Source organism: Gasterosteus aculeatus, chromosome 3 (genome assembly GCF_964276395.1).
Source record: "Gasterosteus aculeatus chromosome 3, fGasAcu3.hap1.1, whole genome shotgun sequence".
Lineage (NCBI taxonomy): Eukaryota > Metazoa > Chordata > Actinopteri > Perciformes > Gasterosteidae > Gasterosteus > Gasterosteus aculeatus.
The window spans coordinates 8,188,340-8,208,731 of record NC_135690.1 but is presented as its reverse complement, the minus strand read 5'-3'; the positions used below and the strand labels follow the sequence as shown (position 1 = coordinate 8,208,731).

Genomic DNA, 20,392 nt, shown 5'->3' with positions numbered 1-20,392 from the left:
GTTCCATAAATCGCAGGCAGGTGGCGGTGCAGCACCGCGCTGGGAGCCAAGGGAAGGTGAGGCGGGTCAAATGGCGCTTCTCCCGTGCTGGAGGCCCCGCTGAAGCTTTGAACTTGACCGTGAACGCAACACGGCAACTAGGAACCTGAGGAATTAACTGAACTGACAACAACGGTAATTAGTAAATATGCCTGATATTATTAAATATTGATGCTGTCTGAGATTCGACTCTGATGATTTGATATCATACAGAAAGAAGGAAATACATTACGTTATTTGAACGTACTGTAATTTCTGTTAATTAAGCGTCTGTTTAAATGACAAATGTGTAATATTTCGTTTGGTGCGGGTTTTCTTCTTAAAGCAGACCGAGAGCTCGGATCACAATATCTGTGCACATCATCATTCTGGCAAATGGGTGAAAAAGCCCTAGAAGAAAAGAGCTATAGGGAAGATAGAGGACTAATTAGAGAGTGAGAGGGTGGAATGGACGGAGGCTGTGGAAAGACAGCGTTGCTATAGATACTTGGCACGATGCCAGGTGGAGGCGGCCCCAATTTGCATTTATTTAGATGATGGCTTCTCTCTCTCTCTCTCTCTCTCTCTCTCCCACTTTCTCTCTCTAAAATAAATGCAACAAAACCCACCTTTTTCATTTCGAATTATTCCAACTCAATTTGCTTTACCTTTTTATACAAAACCCAATGTAAGCTGAGTATTAGCCTCTGAAATGTGATGACAAATCCATATGATATTTTTGATTTAGCCACAAAACTAAATTTAATGGAAAAATATATAGTTTTAGTTAGATTTTGTATTTAATTTGAAAGCTATATGATGTAGGCACAGATTATTGCTTCTCCTTCACAAAAAATCAAACCATTTCTTTTTACTAATTGAAATTACGAAGAATAAAATGTGCACTGTAGGCCTTTCTCAAGATTAGCTCTAAAAAGGAAATTAGGCTTTACTTTGAGAAAAAAAGATCTATAAACAACAGTTTTTATCTGAATTCTAATTCATATTAAAAAAGGGATAGGGTTAGCAGATTATCCTTCTTAATTATTCCTTTCGGAGTGTGGCCTGTCCAGCTCGCTGGTTCTGTTGGGCTCATGTGCTGATTAAACAGAAAGTGAAAACACATGAAACCTCCAATCACTAAAAGTGCCGTGACTCCGTCAAAATCTGAAGAATTAATTAATTGAATGAAGACAGGCTCACTTATAAACAATTAAATGATATTTTTGGGATTGGAGAAGGTATAGTAAAACATGAAGAGGCTAAATTTCACTTATTATATTAATTTACTTAATTGTGTGTTTTTATTTTGGTTGTTTGATATTTCCTCCGTTAAATGATTCTGTCAGACTAGAACTGTCTGAAGTTCTAGTCTGAACTGAAGCAACTCATTTCTAGAAAACAAAAAACAGGAAATACATTTTTCATTTTTTAATTATAATAATACAAATCTGAGTATCGTCAAATACATTTTCAATTACAAAAAGTATTCAATAGGTAAAAATGTCAAAGTCTCTGTTCTCTGCTGTTCTCTTTATTTACCACATTTTCACAATTTACACAGTTTCAACAAATGACACCTCAGGGCGTTAATTTATTAATTAAACCCTGAAATCCAGACATTGGTGATCGATGGACTTAAAGTAACTTAAAATAATAGAACTTAAAAACCCAATTTCCAATGACTTTCCCGCAAAGTACAACAGGATCCATGAAAGCAAACCCACAATCAGATATTGGTTTATAAAATGCATCATAGTATATTTAGAAAAATACATTTAATTATATTACATTTTAATATATTATTTATCAAGCCTAAAAATGCACTTGCTATTTCACTTTTAAAACCCATATTGAGTGCAAAAATATATTTCAAAGTCTCTCTGTCAATACGATGCGATATTTCTTGGATTTAAATATATTTAGCGGTTCAACTTTACATTCGTTACCATGTGTCTAAGCTCAAAGGGACAAAGGAGTGACTGTCGATCACAAACAATTTTGTGTCAGAAGCTTTTATCTTTCGAAAAAAAAAGAGAATGTTCCAGTCCAATCTGAATGGAATGTGGGTCAGTGGAAGGAAGTTCGGTTGTTCTAACATCATTAATCTGCAAATAAACAAAAAGACACAGGACATTAGTAACAGAATATTACTAAAATAAAAAATTAAACATTTTAAAACAGCTTTCACAGTGATATGACCCTCGTCACAGGACTGACGCAGCAGTTTTGGACTAAGACAGAGAAGAAGGGTTTGAGGAGGAAGTAGAGATGCAGAAGTGACTCGCTCCTCATGACTACTAATATCTGTCTGTGCTGGAGACACTCGTCCACCTCCGACCTCTAAGTCCTGGGGCGTCGAGAGGACACACAGTCAGCGGAGAACCCCACAACTATGCCCGAGGGAAAAGACACACACACACACACACACACACACACACACACACACACACACACACCCACACACACACACACACACACACACACACACACACACACACACACACACACACAAAACCAGACACACTTCTGCTGTCTGGTTTTGCAACGTCATGGCTGAACAAGATAAGAATCCTACCAGCGGAGATTAGGTATTTAATCCTAATTTGTCCAGAGTTTAATCAAGATTATAAATGAAAGAGGACCAAGCCACCTGCTTTTGAATATGGACTTTTATATATGTATATATTAAAATAACTTGGTCTAAAAAGCCAGCGTGTTATTTCTGTTAATCCTCCAAAAGCAAGGCGTGTGTTGGATGTGAGGAGTTAGTCATGATTGACGAGATCAGAGCTGAGATTCAGACATTGGGCGATTCTGAGGGGCCTTCAGGGCTCCTCTTGTGCCCACGCCGTCCCAACAACACGCTAACGTAGCAGAAGGGAGGCTGCAGTGCTGTCTCTTTCCCCCCCCCACACACACACACACACACACACTCCAAAGAGACACATTATTGTGTGTAATATTACTCTTTCTCTGACTCTGTGTGTGATCTAATCTGAAAATAACTTCAGAACTTGTTATGATCGTGGAAGAAAAAGAGATTAGATGTGAATCCCTTCCACTCAAAGAGCATTTGGTGAAAGAAACATGAAGGTGTTGTGTTGAGTGACTCGTTTCTGCTATTATTATATATCAGAGCTGTGGACCAGGCTCAGCTTGACTTGAGACTTCATAATGAAAGCATCCGAGTCTCAAGTTTTGACAGGTGGGACCAGAAAATGTTCCCCGGCTGTGTCGTCGTCGCAGTCAGCGATAAGAAAATGGGGAGAGGCAACTTTTCCATTTTTTTAGCAAGGGCTTGAAACTTTGTTTTGACGAGACGGTTTGGAACAACAGCTCTGATTAGGACGGTTTTCGGAGACACAGAACAGAACACACCGCCCACAAACGCTTCCACTGGATGATACGTTCAGGCAGGACACACACAGTGTGTTGAAGAAGTAACGGAGAAAAAGCTTGAATTTGAATCTACGAGGCGTGTGTGTGTGTGTCTGGGGGGGGGTGGGGGGGTTTTGGAGGCGGTGGGACTTTCTACAGGACTTTAACCCCCCCAACAAACACACTCTTATGCTGAGTCTGTCCAACAAAGACGTCCCCACAGCCACCTCATTATGAATACATGTCATTGGATCACAGCTCGTCTGAATCCCCGAGTCTGCTGCGCTCTAAGTGGCCGTGACTGAGCCCTGAATGGGTGGCCGAGCGACGGCTAAACCAATAGAGCCAGCAGCGTGTCTGTGTGTGTGTGTGTGTGTGTGTGCGTGTGCAGACACAACCACAGCAACCAGCCTATGGGAATGAAAGCCTCACAGCAGGGCAAGGTCAGAGGTCAGGCTGTCTGTTACATACACATGTATACACACACACACACACACGCACACACACACACACACATGCTGCTTACTGGATATTTGCGATAAGAAGTGATGCAGAAAAGAAAAAGGATGAAATTACAATGGAGATGGAGTTGAATTCAGTGGGAGTTTACTGCTTAAATCTGGGGCAATAACTTTTCTGCTGCCTCAACAACAAAGCCACAGGAATCGAGTCCTGGCTCACTTGGAAACAGGGAACAAGGTGTGCATGTGTGTATTTGTGGAAATCGCGTGGGGTCGTGCATGTGTGTTGGAAGAGCTCATCCTGTCTCGCGTTGCAGGGGGAAATTTTCTCTTTCCCTCTGGAACCACAAACCAGGCCACCGTGCTTCCATTCCTCCCCCTCTGTCAGGCTCTCTCTCTCTCACTGTCTCTCTCTCTCATTCTTTCTTGCAAAAGGCCGCATTTCTCTACAGATAATCACAATTTTAATAATGTACTTTAACAGAAGTTTTGAATCCCCTGAGAGAGAACCCGGACTAGACTGGAGATCAATAATTGAAAGCACACGTACAACACCAGCAGGCATCTTAAATATCCACACCCAGTCGTCTCTCAGTCCGCGTCTTTGAGACGACACAAAGTGAACACGTCCCTCTTTATGTACAAGAAAGAATCTCTGCTCCTCACTTTAATGGTACAAATGAATGACGGGTGGTGTGTACGTACGCGTGTTTATTATCACGTGCAGACCGCAGGATGCACACTGGGCTCATTAATGCAGCTCTTCAACAATAAGCAGACCGTGCAATGGCGGCTGCCAATGCTAATCGTCTCAGCTAGCCCGCCTCCCTCCAGCACCTTTGCCTGTATATGTGTGCCCCCCCCGTTACACCCCACACTGGGACACTGAAGAGCTGTCGGCACACAGTTCCTGATGGGAAATGGAGGCACCGTAGTGGGATTTTTGAGGAATAGTTGTTTTTTTTCCATCACATTTAGATCAAATTTATTTAATGGTGGCTCCAGGATGGGTTTTGCTAAAAGCAACAATATTTTATAATAAATATTATATTATTATTTGAGAACGGACATATCATATAAAAACTGAGTTAATGGTATAATCATGTCAGAGTTGGTCAGTGACAGTAAAGATATTACAGAGATTGATCTAAAAACAGTAATGAGAGCATCTCATGATAGCATTTTGAATTGATCTCTTAAATTAGGAGAAAATGCTGAGTAACTTCTGCCAACGATTGCATCAGTTGGACTTTCGGAGCCAACTGCCAAATAATTATTGCAAATCATTTCAAATTTGAGCCTTGTGGCTCAAATTTGCCTTGCAGCCTTTACAATCATTTTTGTAAAGCCCTTTTAATGTCAAATCACGGCTAAAGACAGAGTTAAAGGTCAATGTTAAGAAACGCACAACATCTAAAAACAACTCAAATGTGCCGCAGAGATCAGGAGTTCGAGTGCTGTTCGGCGTAATAGTTGTGAGGGAGATCTCAGGCACAATGAGACGAAGCGACCGAGAGAGAAAACACAATGAGGAAAAAATTGAGAGATGGAGAATAATGGAAAGCATGCGAGAGAAAACAAGAGAACGAGGAACAAAGAGAGATGTGAGTCCGAAAAAAACGTGTCAATGCCAGGCTTCCTTTAGGCATGAGTGAGAGACTATGAGGCCTGGTGGTGTGTGAATGGTTTCGGCAACACACACACACACACACATACACACACACACACACACACACACACACACACACAATCACTCACACATTCACTCCCCCGGCCCCACGCACACACACACACACACACACACACACACACACACACACACACACACACACACACACACACACACACACACACAGACACACTCACTCCCCACTGAGCCGGAGCCTGTGCCAGTGAGACAGGTCTATGGGTCTATTGAGGGACGGGGAGGGAGCTGTCCCTTTCTGTAGAGCTAATGAAGCCTGCACCCACAGGCATAAAGGGGTGGAGAGAGTTAGCACCGCGCTCCTTCCCATTCACCCACTTCCTTCCTTCACTCCCGATGAGGTAATGCTTTCCTCCTTAAAGGGACACCGTGAGTAACGCACACCTTTACACCTTAACACGTCAATACATTTTTTTTGTGTGATCAGGAAACTGGATACCATCTAACGACTGGAATAAAACCAGGATGTCTTCAGCATAGTGAAATCAATTGTGAGTATAAGGCTGGAATGATTCCGTATTTTCCTTATTGTCAACAAATCCCATGAAAAGACCAAATCCAACACGGTGTTAGTTGGCTTGTGGTTGCATTGTGCTTCATGGAAGCTTACCCCCAAGTACATTTGTTCATCCCGGAGATGTAAACGTGAACCTTAAAGATTCATTAAAAAAGAGATATTCCTTAAAACTGTATCATTTTTAACAAATAAAACAAGAGCAAACAGAGCATTTGTGGCATCTTCTGCTGAATAATACGCATGCATTGTTGTAATAAGTGTTAACAGCAGCACTCAAAAGGAATCGCAGTGGTCCTGTCCATCGCTCTGGAGGAGCACATCGTGTAGTTGATGGCAAGCTGCCATCGATCTGAAGGCAAACAGAAGACACGAGCGCCTGAGACCGATGTGTCACTCATGTAACAGAAAGCAGAGACGTGGGGAGAGCAGGTCTGACTTCACGCTGCTCGTCGATCTCTCGCTGTCTGCTGCGACTACGAGAGGAGGAAGGAGCTCGAACCCCGTCCAGTCCTCAGTGACCAAACCAGACTGAGCCAACAACAGTCAGCCGTGCTTATCAAACAGCCTGGCACCTTCATTTGCATCCTGACCCAGACAACGACCCAAGGCCCCCCCACCCCCCCCCCCCGCCGACCCCCTCATGAGCCAGACAACCCCTTCACTGGCCTTGACCCATGACCTCTAGGGTCCTCTTTCACCTGCCACTGCAGCATTCATGCTAGCAGGGCCGTCTCGCCGGAGCCTGCTCTGCATATGTTGCCCTCGCATTCCCACGCTCCAACGCCGCCACGTAGAACATTATGGAGATCTACAACGTCTGACTTTTTGGGGCCGCGCGGCAACCAACCCCGTCTACGAGTTTAACTAAAGGGGGGGCGTTTCTCTCGCTCCTTGGGCCTCAAATCGATCTGGAAATATTGTGCCACGTCACACGGCCGCACAAAGGCAACGTAACGCAAACATCGTTTTTGTTTCTAACAAACTGCTCCATTTCCTGTACTTCTCGCAAACACAAAGCTCTTGCGTCGTTGCTGCCCCTCCCCACTATCACTCGCTGCCGCGTCTCTGATTTCCTCCCCCCGCTGAAGCCGCCGCCGCCGATCCACTTTTCAGCGGCACTTCAAGGGTAAACCCACGACTCCCCTCGCCTTCTATTTCCTCTTCCTGCTTCTCCGCCGTTCGCCATTGGCTGAAAGCAGCCCCCCCCCCACGCGTCCCCATTGGCCGGGGGCCGTGACGGACGGAAACGGTGGTGCTGCGAACGCGAGAAAGGGCTTCGCCGTATAGCGGCGTCGCTTAAGTGTCATTGTGAGGAATTGGGGGGCGCGCTCCTCTCCGCCGACGGCCGGCGTGTCGCTGTGGGAGGGGTGGGGGGCACTCAGTGGGCTTTCATTCAGGCCGGGCGAGAGAGAGAGAGAGAGAGAGGGACCCTGAGAGGCGTGCAAACGACTGTGACTGAACACACAGCATATGGCCGCCCCTCGTCGCTCTATGCAAATGGGACGAGGCGCAGACACATGTTCACAAACGCAGACAAACCCCCCCCCCCTTCCCCTCCGGTCCCTCATTAATTGTTCTTCGTAAAAAAAAAACAGCCCCCCCCCCTCCTCAAATAATAACCTCTCCACAAACACCCCCCCACTCCATCTTCCCCTTATGAGCAACCCCCCCCGCCCATAGTCTAGACCCTGCAACCCTCTCTTTAGCTCAAACTAGACGCCCCAAATACCCCACCCCCCCCCCTCGCCTCCCTCCTCCTCCTCCTCCTCCTCCTCTCTCTTCTCCTCGGCTCCCACGACCAGCAGACAGACCCCATGATTTGCGTGACCGCCATTTTGCTGCCCACAGTAGAGCTCACTGTACGGCGCGGCAGCTGCCCTGATGGGCGAATGCAAATAAGAGCGCTGCTTTGTTACTCGGGCCGCTCAGCCGACTCGCGTCGCATTAATTAACGCCCCCTGCCCCCCCTGCCCCCCCTCCTCCCCTCCGCCCGAAAAACTAAAACTGCTCAATCAAATGCGGCCACAATGCGAGACGCTGCCAAGATGCAGAAACGTCAGCTATTCATTTGTGAGTCTCTAAAAGATGACGAGCACGATGTCTCGATGTTTTTCGCTCTAGCTGGTGGATTCTCCTCCGATGTGATGCTTCACAGGTACAGCGTTCTTGGGGCGGCACCTCGCATTTGTATGTTTTGTGTGTCGCCGTTTTACAGCAAACGCGGTCACCCCTTGATTTGTTCACTGCCATGGAAACCATGTGCATGAAAATGAAACTATTGCGGTCAGTCTGGAGTTTGTTGGGCCTACGGATCCCTTTTTTAATTAGTCTGTGTGCATGTCTGAGCTCCTCTGTTTGCCTGCTTTCATCAGTGCATCACGTATGTCTGCATGTAAAAAAAGTGCATGCTTGAAAGGGCGCTTTCTGATTAAAAAAAAAGGTCACCACTTAATCTTTTATACAGTGTCACATTTGAATGCGAGGGATTCACGTGCAAAAGACTCGCGCCATCTGGCGCAGTAGGACCAGACTCCTGATCTCACTATCAACAACAACCGCGGAGAAAAACCGCCAGCGCCAAAACACGCTTTAAAACATCAGTTGCCGCTGCGTCGCGTTCATCGGAGCAATTATCTGCACACGCCGACGACATGGTGGTTGGAGGTTATGCAAATGCAATTAGGCTGGATTTGCATTTGACAACGGCTAACGGATGCACAGATGGCGAACAACAGAGATGCGCCCTCCATCTTTGGCACAGGAGAAGACCGGCGGCCATTTTGTCTGAATCCGTGCCCGTCTGGAAACGACCACGCTGCATCGCTGTGACAACGGCAGCAGTTTGGGAGCTTTGTGGTGCACGGCTGCTGCTCGCTGGCTTTCAAGGCCAAGCAAATACGGTCTAATCAGACACAAACAGATCTGTCAATTGGGGGAAACATGTAAATAGTGAATAGATCTCTTGTATGATTTAAAATGTTCGGATTGGAGGAACTTTCAAAAGGAATCTAAAGGAAGCTAATCTGTTAGCTTCTAAACATTTTTCAGTGACAAGAGACTTTACTGCTGTAATTAATATCATAAAATGAAACTCTTTGAACCAAACATATTGGAAAGTTACAGTCACGCACACACAGACACACACACACACACACACACACACACACACACACACAGACAGAAACACACACTTTTAGGTGAATGAATGAGGTAATGAGAGCACATTGAGAGTTGTTCAGAATGGAAAATGTCGAGTGCTGAAGAGTGATACTTGCCATTTTACTATCTCCACTACAAGATGAGAAGGTCTCCCTGTGATCTTCTGCTCTCCTTGATATTCAGTTAAAAGATATATATATATATATATATATATATATATATATATATATATATATATATATATTCTGGGATTGAATACCAGACATCACGGTGAGAAAAGGCGTCGCTGTTTCTGGTCTTAACTGGCACATGTTTACCAACCGCAAGCAAAGGGTGGAAGAGAAAATAAAGACGGTGCTGTCTCTTTGTCAAATGTAAAAACTGGTTGGGGAATAAACAACGGACGTGTTGAGGGCGGAGAGAGATTCAAAAGCAGGACTCCCAAACGCTTTTCTTCAAACAGCCAGAGGCAGAAAGCGGTGGATATGTCAATCTTGTGAAGGGGGGGGGGAAGAAAGAGAACGGAATATCCCTGTCGGCGGTCTTTCAGCATTCGGGGTATCACATGGGGAGCGATCCCCTTCAGCTGAACCACACACAGCCAGTGGAGATGGGGAGTGAGGTCCAGTCTTAGGAGCCGGTCTCAGCCTGCAGCTGAGAGGGCCACGCAGGGCCTGTCCTTTGGAGGTCTGTGGGCCCCTAAGGCCACAGACTAACACGGGGAAGACCACTCAGAGCTGTGCAGGATCTGTGTTTCATATTGATTTCTCCTACATGCCGGTAGCTCCAGAGGTGCTTCTAGCCATCAGGGACCTTCTCCATCCTTTTCCAGCCTACTCACTAGCTCTCTGCCTGGGCTTCGCCGGCTCTGCTGGACCCCTGGTTGGAGGTATCGGCCACAGGAGGAGAGGAGGAAGACGAGAGCCCATGGCAATGATGATGAGCAGCGCTGGGTCTCTGAGTTCAGTCATCTACCAGCCTTTATCCAGCCTTCCAACCACCCACCCTTGTTTCTTTCTGAAAAAGGGAAAAGAGCGTGTTTTTCAAAATCTCACCTTTGGCATGCAGCGTCCCTCTGCTCAATGCAAATGCAAATGTAAACACTAACACTTGGATTACAAATATGTGGGAAGAAAACGGCAACTTTTGTAACCTGCCCCAAGGCCCACGCAGCTATACAGAAACAAAAAGAAATGCTCAGCGTACTGTATGAAACACACACACATCCATCTCTGCTGCTGGTTTTAAAATGTATTATTGTCCCAAAAATTAAAATCACTCACAATGAAATTGTTACACTTAACCTTCATTGTTTGATATTACTATTGACATTTACTACATGGCGTCGTTTTTTACGCACGTCTTGCGACTGGCAAAACTGAAACAATGAGCATGATAACAGCTTTGATGACAAATAGCCTGCACGGATTCCTTCACTGCATCTTGAAAATTTCTGAAAGCATTCTGAATCCTGTTATCATGCTAATGCAACATTGTCCTTTACGTCTCGCTTTGTTCTTTTCTATGAGAAAAAGCGAATTGCAGGGGCCTCCTTCAGTAACCGCGCACCCACCGGCCCCCGTTTCTATGAGAAAACACTCGCTCAGTGCGGTTTGCTGGAAAATTAATAGGACACAGAAACTTAGGGAGTGAAAGCTGCCGGGGTCAGTTATGGGACGGTTCGTTTGTGGTTTTGAGTTTTGCCGTTATGTGCATGTTTTCATGTTATAATGGGGGTGCACCCCGGAGCAGCCCCTGGCTTGGCCTGTGCAGGGGAGTGACGTGGGGTGAGATTGGGTGAGCCGGAGGAAGATTCAGACACAATGCCCCCATTGAGAGGGTTCAGACATGGGTGTTAACTCCCCATTCCTTCACACACAATAGGGCCCCCCACTAGAGCCAGCGTAGGGAACAATGTTGGTTCAGGGCTGCCTTCCATCCAGCACCAAAGAAAAGAACTGCATTATCAAGATGGGAGGAGATGGAAGGATGGATGGGGGGCGGGAGGGGAGATGGAGGAGCATGTTTGTGTATGAGGGCTGGAGCAGAAAGGAGCCCTGGATGTGACCCATGGCTTTGGACTTGAGGAAGAAAAAAAAAAACACAGACAAACACAAATCACTTGGCATTTAGCTTGAACTGGAAAAATGTATGTTTCGATTCATTAAATAAATAAAAATACAGATGGTTTGCTAAGATATCAGTAATTTGAATCAGCATTAAGGCGTCATTACAATTAAAGACCACGTTGGAGCCAATTCTTAATACATACTTGAATGAATGAATTAATGTGCGGAGCTTTGAGAACACGCCGGTCTCATGCCGTGCTCATCATTTGATTGAGTGTTTTGCGACTGTATTTTTTTGGTAGGAAAGTTCTACATGCTTGGGCTCTATAGCATAAGTGAGCATTTTGCATGTTGGCCTGAATACAATAAGAAAGGATGAATAGCGGAACACAGTTTTTGAAATAGTGAACAACGTCCCCTTTTAAAGACGGAGAACTATCAAAATACCGGTCTGCTTATTTACATTTCAAAGGCTTCGCTGAGTTACAGACTCGCTTGTGGATTTATACACTCTAAATGAAATGATAGATTCAGGAGTTTAGCTGCAGGAATTAATGCCATTGTGTTTTCAGCGGCAAAGCAGGAATCACATCCTCCAAACACTTCGGCATTCATCTTAAGCGTTCCTCCAAACACCTTATAACAAGCATTTGCCTGCTTGCAGTTGCTTGTTATGTACTCGGCGGTTGAAAGGGAGAAATTGTTTTTCGCGAGTCGGTTTGGGAGGGAAGTCAACAGCGTTAACAAGCCCTCGGTAGTGTAAGCGTGTAAGCTTTTATTGTGCCATTCTTCTCCAGACAGGTGAAATCTCCTCCGGCTAAACAAAGGGGAGTGCTGCCTAACATGTATAAAGGAAGCTATCAGTTTATCTGTGGCGAGGGGGGCAGCTGGAAAATGTTTATGGAGATCCCGAGTCTCTCTGGGAGCCTAATAGAATCCTGTGGCTGGAGTGAGAGCTCATTGTGCCGCTGTAAAGGATTACACTGGTAAACTGGTAAAACAGGGGAAAGAGCCCAAACACCCGTCTACCTCCTACGGAGAAGCAACGAACCATTGAACAGGGACAGGGGAGAGCATTCTGCAAGCCGACTCATTTCAACGGCGGGGGAAAAAAAGGACGGACCTGGAGAAAGTGGAGGAGCAGCGAGAGGAGGAAGATAGAAAGAACTAGATCAGGTGGTTCATATTCATGCATGTGCACGGGTGGAATAAATAAAAAAAATCACCTGGAAGTGTGATCAAAGATGGAAAGAGAAGGAGGACAGAAGGGGCTGCGTGGACGACAGTTCCTGCAGCGGAAGGTAATATGGGGAAATGATGTCTGTCTCGCTTGTCTGTCTGCATCCTGAGTGACAGTTTACAATATCAGCAGGTCGGCTTTTTGGCTCCACACAGATCCTCATCTTTCTCTCTCTTCGTCTCTCCATCACACCTCTGGTTCTCGTCTGTTTCCAACCATCACCAATCTCCACCATCACCACCATCTCTGCATTTTGCCTTGTTTTAAAATAGGAATTTCTGTTCACTGCTCACAGTCGGTCCCCAATTAATTTATCAATCATCTTTATTATCCTTGTGCTGAATCAAAGACGTGGAATTTTCAAGAATTGAAAAAGAAAAAAAGTACTAGGTTGCCTAAACCTGGCCGAGCATTGTAATGATCTCCGACGGGACGTCTGTTCTTTAGCAAGCTGTCTTGGCTTCCCCTTCATCAGCAAAATGTTAACTTTTATCTCTTTTTTCTTCTTTCGTTCTAAACCAATATATTCATTTTGGCTAATACTTAAACATCCGTCAGGAACGAATCCACAGAGCCTCAATTGAGAAAGAAGAGCAGGAAGCCGTCCGTCTGAGGAGCCCCGATGACCCCCGTGTATATTTCCCACAGTTTACACAGACGACACGCGAGATTAGTCTAATTCTCCTCTCTCCTGCTGTTCAGATGAAACCACATTGAGCATAATGCATATTCTGCATTCTGAAACCTGCCAAACTGAAAGACTCCTCTCCACTCCACTCTCTCTTCATCTCTATTCCTTCAAAGGCTGCAGAGGGTGTATTCAAACAGCAGGACACACACTCAGCTAACAAACCTCATTAAGAGCCCATACACACTTTCTCAATGCTAACACTAGCTGTAAAACATCCCCTCTCAATGCACACACTGCCGGCCACACTGACTGTGACAAAGCATCTTTACAGAGCTAATTAGGGGGGTCCCCTCTCCATTTGAATCTCATCTGAATAGGAGGGAAGATGATGACGGGAGAAGGAGACAGAGAAGGGGGGACACGCAAGAGAAAGAAAGCAGAAAGGAGAGAGGAATATACTTAAAGACGTAGTAGTCTCAGGGTGGAATAGAAGCGGCGAGCTCGCGCGGCCAGGGGGACCTGAATAAGTGTGACACAGCTCTGTGCGGGTCTGGTGCAGCGGGGAATTGGGAGGGAACTGAGGATTGGATTGCTGTGGCGGTGTCTAGAGAGACAAAGGGAAGTAATGGGTGTGACACCAGCTTCTCACGGGGACAGCGTTCCAAAAAGCTGGTGGAGAAACGCGGCTCTTAGAGAGACTGCAACAAGCAAAACACAAAATGTGGAACGGTGAGATGCAGATGAACACCGAGCTTGCAGAAAATAAACTGGTTTTGTCTTCTCTTTGCTTTTGCTTTTTATGCCAATTATTTTTCCAAGCACTTGTTTTTTTTCTAATTAAAGAGATGGTGATCAGTATTGTGTTTCTAGAACATCGCCGTTGTCTTTAGGACAGAAGGTCACACTGAGAGTTCAGCGCCAAAAACATTCCTCCATAGTTGCCGTATCTTCCCTCAGCTTTCCTACATTTCATGTTCACATGTTTCTTTTGTGTGTCCTTGAAGCAAGCTGTGTGTGTGTGTGTATGTGAGAGTGTGTGTGTGTGTGTGCGCAGGCAAACAATGGCAAGCTGACAGTTAAGGTCTTGGACCAAACACAAGGCCAAGTTTATCGGCACACTGAATGGACTCATCAACAATTGCAGAAATATCTCCATATAACACTATTTTTCACGGAAGAAAGAAAAAATTTGGTTACAATTAGGACTTACAGAATATACACGTTTAATGCTTGTTTAATGTACAGATTACATGGCAATGCATTTCAAATAAACAAGAACAGATTGCCCTATTCAAAAATACTGAGAAAACAAACGAAAACAAGTCAAAAACCAGCCCGCTTTCAAACATCGGCAACATTTTAAGTTCAAGTTGAAGTTATGACCTAATTGTTGTCCCATCAAGCACAGCAGCCCCTGATGAGAGTGCAAGGCATTCTGGGAGAATAGCAGGTGTCCCCCCCATGTCACAGAGCTTCCCAGACAGCTTGTTAATTTGCACAACGTTTACACACACACACACACATCTCTCATCCATGTGTGCGTGCATGCATGTGTATGTATGTGTGTATATATTAGCGATGGGACTTGACCCTAGCGAGCTGCGGCAGTGTTTCGCGTCTTGCTGGGCGTGGGAAAAAGACGGAACCCCTTTTCACAGCTGCCTCAGCCGAGGCCCGGGCTGCCGGGGGCCCCTGTACCCCCTCTTCACATACCCCCCGGTCCCCCTTGTCCGACTCGCCCCCTCCTCCTTCCATCCCATTCAGGCTCCGGCCTACTGGCTTTCAAAAGCAGGACCCTTTTCCCAGCCCTTCATAAATACATCTCATTATTCAAGCCCTAGTTTGCATAGAGATTCCAAAGAGATCTCCACTCTGCTCGTGAGGCCTGAAGCCCCTCAGCCTTTTGGACCGCACAAGTGCAAATTTCGACTTAGTAATCTCCCTGTGTTAATATTGGTTTTAAAACAATGTGCGCGCACTTGCAAAACTATTAAACCGGTATAAACCCGTCTTAAAAATGTCTATTTCTAAGAATCTCTCTCTTAAAATGTATTCTTTTTTTTCTAGATATACAAGAGGAAATCAGAAGACACTTAAACCAGTGAAGGAGAGTTTAGCATGACTATTAGCAAGTGCTTTACAAGTCTGTATTCCATCTGCCACCGGCTATTGTACAGTACCTCTCACACACACACACACACACACACACACACACACACACACACACACACACACACACACACACACACACACACACTCTTCAATCCCCCTCCACAGCAACCCCCCGCACCCCCATTCGCTGCAATGCATTACTGCAGAGATTTATCTCCTATCAGCCTGTATAATACTGAGGTTATAATTTACATCCACTTTAGAAAACAGCAGCACAGGCCGGCCCTTGCATATGCTAATATACGAAGCTTGGGAAAATCTGGGCGATTCAAAGAACTCCACGCAAAATTTAAATAACTGAGCTTTAGATTGAGCTTCAAGGTTGTAGAACCATGTAGATTCGACCTTGCTCACAATGTGCACTTATTGTTTAATTCCTAATGCTGAACTAGGAGGCATTGGAGGGAACAAACTGATGTTTCTGTTTCAACGTTGTGAAATAAGGATAACGGTTACTGGACACAGGTTCGCTTTCCTTGATGCCTAAAAATTGGAAATGTAAATTTGAATGTGAGTGTGAATCCAATAAAAATCTCACCGCACTGAGGTTTCCTTTGTAATTCACAATATTATCAAGCGTTTTATATAAATGCTCCCTTTGTTAATCGCGTATGGAATACCACATTATGGAAATCAATACTTTCCCCACAATGATCCAGAGACTTCGGACAAGGGGAGCGTGGCTCGTCGAGGCATTAGGGCCCGAAAGGACAGAGCCACCCAAACGCTCTTTACACATGAGCAGGTCCAAAGCTCGCCTGCACTCTCCTAACGGGATAAAGAACCGCAGCAAAGATTACACGGCCACCTCCCCTGCACCTACCACACGCTCTACCTGACAAATAGGATCATAGTGTTTAAAGGAATAATACGCTGGATGTATGTGAATGAAAGAGAGAGTGTGTGTGTGTGTGTGTGTGTGCGTGTGTGTGGAGGCTGGGGGATGATGTGCCATGTAACAAATGTTAATACTTCAAAGGAATGATGGAATTCAACATGGACATCTTACTTTACTCCTCAAATCACACCGTTTACTATCTGTTGCTGCAGGCTACTGCAGCTCCACACTGTGTGTATATATTCTGATATATACATGAATAATATCAAACGGACATTTACACTGTGCGCAAATAAAACTGGCTGTAAATGTCCCTATTATTGTCACTTTTTGTATGAATTGGACTGTTAGGTTTAAAGTGCTGCACACTTTAAAAATCCTTTTTGATGAGAATGGCCAAATCTTCAATATTTTAAAATTCATGCTCAGGCTGTAACTCATCTTCTTCCCACCCACACACAAAACCGTCCACACAGTTCTACAAAATATGGGCAACAATCAACTGCAAGCATTGCTGCAAAATTGTTTGCTCAAAACACTATCTGCAAGCCTGCAGCATCTCAAAGCTGAACCTGCTGCTTAAATCCATGAAATTGTTGTTTTACCTGAAAACTATAGGACATGTAATGTCGTAAATTTGGCAACATTTTTGGACTTTATATGGGAAAAAAACATCTGAACTACTTCTGTACATTCATGTGTTCCTGGTGAGAATATTTACCTGTAAGGTGACTCGTTGTCCTGTCCGATGGTAGTTGCCTTCCGTCTTCAGGGACGAGGGGGTCGACATTTTCCTTTAAAGTCAAAAGAAAAGAGAATCAGTGTGTGTGAAATCACAGCTGTCATTTTAAATAAAAGCACATTTCAGGAATAATTAATTGGCTTGTGGGGCAGTGAATGGAAACATGGAGGGTAGATGCAGCTCTGTTGACCTTGCAGCCCTCCGCCAAACTTATCTGGTGTTTTGCACTATCAAATATTTGCAAAGTTACACGTTATTTTGTCCTTTTGCATCAGCAATGATTCCAGATTGATTTGAGTATTAAAAAAATCCAAAATGACATAATGTGATGGAAAAATACACTGAGCTGGAGACCATAAAGCAAGGCAACAGCATTGAGCATGCTTCAGCTGGGCAGCATCCCAGTTGCTAAGCTACGGAAAACAAGGATTGAACACAATCTTAGAATTTATGCAAAAAAAAATCAACGCCTCAACGGGTCAAACAGAGAGATAGAGATGAAAAAATCCCATCATATTTTTATCCTGGATTTCCTTTGTAACACTCCGAGATGGAGGACATGGAGGTCACATTGTTTGTACTCGCTCCAACTTCACCAGCTCTTCGACGCAAATTTCCACAACACACACACACACACACACACACAGAGTCACATGATCCAAGCGTTTGACGGTGCACATCAAATATTGTCAGTCATGGTCTAAATAGAGCATGCTGGGACTTCAGGGATATTCTGTCATCTCGAGGCTCACTGATTCCACTCTAAGAATAGATCAAACTCTGAGCCCATGTCCTATTTTGTTCGTAGCCACAAACAAAAAAATAAGCCCCCTGCAGCGAAACACGAATTGTAACATGTCTGCCATGTCTAACTCGGGTTCAGATAAAAACATGCACGAAAAAATGTATGATGATAATGTATAGTACCATTTTCTCTAAATAACAGATGAAGTATGGTTTTGATGTGCTGTACACTGTAGCAGAAGTAACCCACGTCGACGCTGAAATGGTGCAAAAACCGTCTGTGTGTTATCAAGCATCTTAGCACACAGTAGTTTAGTCACTCTTTGTCTTGCACGTGCAAGCGATGCATGTGCATCCAACTATACGTCACACACCCAATGTCAAGTAAATGATCATTCAGGATACACTCTTAGTGTCATAGGGGTCAGGGATTCTGCATATGCAGCTTGGCATGAATGAATAGGGCCCATAACCAACGAGATGTGAAAAGCCATCTGATGCTGCTGCCAACACCGTCACGTGAGTCCTGGATCGACCAATTGAACGAATCCTATAACTATTTCTGTTCAACCTCTCGAGATATTGTCATAACAGACACTAGTTTTGATTTTTTTTTTGTATGTTGCATGCACATGCATGCCCTAAAGTTGCGCTACCGGGCGATTTATTGATCCCCAACGGGCCCCAGCGACACCGCGATGCCCAAAACAGGAGCCGAACTCACGCCCTCACGGACGCGCTCGCGGCTCCTCTAACGCAACGCCAGCATCGTGCCGGTGTCGCTCTCCTCCTCATCGGAGCGCCCTCCCCTCTCCACCACCACCGCTCCTCCTCGTCGGTACCAGCGGCGCGCCGCCTCCCGCAGCATCCGTCCCTCCTGCTTCCTCCGCTTACTGCTGATGCTGCTGCGGCTGCGGCGGCGGCGGCTCCCCGCCCCGGCATCGCCTCCTCCACCTCCTCCGTGCCGTGCCGTGCCGTGCCGAGGCGAGGCGAGAGGAGGCCCCCGGCGGATCCGAAGTGCTCGGCGTCAGTTCGTACTTTCGGTTCTCTAGCTTTATGAAATTAAAACTCATACAGCTAGATAACCAAAGACACGAACTAACCCGTCGTCTCTTAAAGGGGCCGCTGGTCGGGCGCAAACGAGGGGAGAGGAGAGGAGGAGAGAAAAGAGAGGAGAGGAGGAGAGGAGGGGAGGAGAGAGAGAGAGAGAGAGAGGGGAAAGTGCAGCAATACTAGACGCTTTCATATATTATATATTAGATGTTATGCTCTATAAACATTTTTTTTATTAGCGCGCAGGTTATTTTGGCTTCCATGAGTAGTCTGAAAGACACACACACACACACACACACACACACGAACACACACACACACACACACACACACACACACACACACACACACACTCGTGCACACACGTACACACAGTTTTTGGGAGTCCGAGTGGCCTCTGGTCCACACTGTGACTCGACCGAAGGTTGGACCCGTTATTCGGGGATTCGAGCCTCACACACAAGCAAAGTTCTCACAAACCGCCTTCAATAGTGTCATTGCCATTTCATTTCATTTCACGGGAAACACAAACACCACATTTGATGTGATGGAACACACCAGTGCCCTCCCAACAATGATCCCATCCACTACGAGGCCAGCATCACTTACTTGCACATCGGGCTGACTCCGCTCCGCCAGTCGAACCCTGCGACCCGTTCAAATTCCGCCTCGGATTCTCTCCCCGCGTTGACAGAACATCTGGTCTAATAATCTAATAACGCAAAAGAGCCGAGTGTTAAAGAAGTGTCTTATGTCTCCAGAGACTCGCACGTGTCCTCTCCCTCAAACATGCGGACTGCTACTGACAAGTGAAGACGGTCCACACGGTGAGCAGAGGGGATAAACTCCGCCTCGCAGGGAGAGAGAGGGAGGGAGGGAGGGAGAGAGAGAGAGAGAGAGAGAGAGAGAGAGAGAGAGAGAGAGAGAGAGAGAGAGAGAGAGAGAGAGAGAGAGAGAGAGAGAGAGAGGCGGGGATCTGAAATCATTAAAACCCCAATTTTAAAATAAACGCAGGTGTGTGTCACACAGGACTTTATTCCGGGGTGCGTTAAATGTTTCGGAAATGGGGCTTGGAGGAACATTATATTTTGAATACAACGCTTACGTATTTTTTGGGAAAATTTTAAATAAAATAAAAAATCTCCTTTACTCTCACATGTATTGAAGCGTTCTCCTAAAAAAAGCATCACACTGCTGCGTATGGGAAACGTCATGAAATCATGTAAATTATTTACAGCATTCTGCTGCAACAAAAAGTCAACATTTTTGAAAGAGACGATGTGATGAAATTACTCAGCCATAAAATCTCGTTTTCATGAGGAGCAAACCTCTCTTAATTGTTTTTATACTTTAAAGGAGGTAAAACCAAACCCCAAAATCCCAACTCATATGCACGAAATATTATTAAATACTATCGCATCTGTTGTTTTATACAATGCAAATTCCTGGTTGCAGTAGCGAAATGAAGAAAGTTAGATGACCTCCTTGAGATTAATGTTACATTACAGCATTTAATGGCCCTATTACAGCTTTCAATACACGCTGTTCCGATGTTGCAGAGACCACAAAGATTAAAACTTGTTTTTGTGTTTTTACTTTTAATAAGACAGCATACAGTAAACTCTCCGTTAAGCAGGTGGAGGGGATCCGCGGTGATATTGG

The 20,392-nt window shown here is 45.2% G+C and overlaps 1 long non-coding RNA gene across 1 annotated transcript; it reads right to left on the bottom strand.

The window, feature by feature from the left end:
* Positions 1-1,434: 1,434 nt before the first annotated feature.
* On the bottom strand, positions 1,435-19,579 carry LOC144405494 (uncharacterized). Its single transcript, XR_013467097.1, has 4 exons — positions 19,340-19,579; positions 16,913-16,985; positions 9,358-10,258; positions 1,435-2,126 (listed from the first exon to the last, which is right to left on the bottom strand). It is a non-coding gene; the product is annotated as an uncharacterized LOC144405494 (long non-coding RNA).
* Positions 19,580-20,392: the final 813 nt, after the last annotated feature.